The 1,949-nt window shown below is 68.5% G+C and overlaps 1 pseudogene; it reads right to left on the bottom strand.

The window, feature by feature from the left end:
* Positions 1-7: 7 nt before the first annotated feature.
* LOC124231997 (heparan sulfate glucosamine 3-O-sulfotransferase 4-like) lies at positions 8-1,738 on the bottom strand (annotated as a pseudogene).
* Between the last annotated feature and the right edge of the window lie 211 nt (positions 1,739-1,949).

Raw genomic sequence — 1,949 nt, forward strand, 5'->3', positions numbered from 1 at the left:
CACCGACTGTCGTGCAGACCTTGATGCTCCTGATGCCAAATGAACCCAGGGTTCCTGCAGCCACCTGGGGATAGAAAGTCCTGGAGATGGGGAACATCCTCAGTCTTTTCTAGCAAGCCAAAACTCACCAGCGTCATCTTTTTAACTGTTCCCTGTTCATTTTGCTCTAACCTGAAAATACTAAAGTCGGATTTCAGACACGCAAATACGTTTCAGGGCGATTTTGAGAGATTCCAGGAGAACTCAAAGCCCTTCAGTCAATTTAGCTATCCTGCCTCATGCCTTAGCGTCCCCAACGCAGCAGAGCAGAGCCCCACAAGAGCCTGGGCTGGGAAACACCCCGCGGGCACCTGGGCTAGGGATTCCCAGGCGTGGAGCTAGGCAGCTTCAGAAAGCACCTCCCTGGGTGAGGAGACTGAGGCAGGCAGGGCAGTGTGACACCAGCTCCCCTAGCCCTGAAATACAGCGATCCCTGGCCAACCTCCAGCCCTCTCCGCGCTCCCCCGAGCAGCCCCGCCAGGGTCCGCAGAGGCCTCGTGGGGCGAAGGACTCTCAGGTGCCTGGATGTCGAAGGGCGTGGAGCCGCAGCTTTCCCTCTGGGTCTTCCCCACGCATCTATCCCCTGCGCCGAGCCCAGAGTCCTACCTGTACCACTCCAGCCCCTTTTCGTAGTTCCTGTCGAAGAAGCGCGGCTCTATGCCCACCGCCCACAACTCCGGGTGGACTCGGATCGCCTCCAGCCGCGCGGGTGCCTCCTTTCTTGACCCCAATGATGAGCGCCTGTGGCAGCTTCTTCTCCCCATAGTTAGGGGTGCTGAGGGCGCCGCCCCTCTCGCTGCTCCCATTGACCACTCTCTGGCCTGCGAGCTCGTCGTGGGTGGTGCTGGACTCCTGCGCTTCCCTCTCCAGCAGCGCGCTCTGCGCCGTGATCATCTCGCCAGGGGCCACCGGGGTCCGGAGCCAGGTGTCCCGAGCGCCCCCGCTGCCGCTCGCCAGCCCCCAGCCGTCGGCCCCGAGGGCAGGGGGCTGCTTGGAGGGCTCCGGGGGCTCCCCGCGGCTCGCCTTGTCCGGCGGCGGCGCGGACGGCTGCGAGGGGGTGCCGAGGCGCACGGGGGGGCGGCAGTAGACAGGGTGGCGGCGGGCTCGGCGGCTCCTGCAGCACCACGGGGAACTGCAGGGTGCCCGAGCCGCCCAGGAGGCTGTAACACAGGTAGGTGACAGACAGGGACAAGGCGCAGAAAAAAAGCAGCTTGCGCGCCAGGCGGCGGCGGCGCGGCGAGAGGTGGAGGCGGAGGAGGTGCGGGCCACGGGGTTATCGCGGCTCCGGGCTCGCGGCGGCGGCAGGCCCCGAAGCTGCCCCGACACGGTTTCAGCCGCCGCCAGCGCCCCCGCCCGCCCCCCCATCCCCCCCCCACCCCCAGCAGCCCCGCCAGCCGCCCAGACTGCATGAAGCGATGCCACTGCACCCCCGGCCCTGGCCGCTGTCTCGCTGCGCCGGGGAAGAGCCCGGCGGCATGATCCCCCTCCCCACTCTTCCCGCGCAGTCCGGGTGGCCCCCCACCACCCACCTCAGCCTCCGGCAAGGGGACCAAGGGGGGCGCGCGGACCCGCCGGCTGCACCTGCTCCGTATGCAGCGCCCCCGCTTCCCCGGCTCCGACGCGACTCCTGCTGCAGCCTCTGCCGCCGCCGCCGCCGCTCCCTGTTGCAGCCCCGAGTTCCTTCCCCGCTGCTAACTTTCTGCGGAGAGAGAGGCGCGGAGGGGAGGCGGAGGGGCCCGGGCGCGCGGTCCGCGCCGCCGAGGGAAGGGGGAGTGCGCCTCGCGCGCGCCTGCAGGGGGACGCGGAACAGAGGCGTGCGCTACCCGGCAAAGCGGAGATCGTGCTCCCTCCCCCGCCCGCCCCCCCGCCCCACATTCATACTGGAGAGGTTCCCCGCCCAACCCCGCGTG

Source organism: Equus quagga, unplaced genomic scaffold (assembly GCF_021613505.1).
Source record: "Equus quagga isolate Etosha38 unplaced genomic scaffold, UCLA_HA_Equagga_1.0 HiC_scaffold_15511_RagTag, whole genome shotgun sequence".
Taxonomy (NCBI): Eukaryota; Metazoa; Chordata; class Mammalia; order Perissodactyla; family Equidae; genus Equus; species Equus quagga.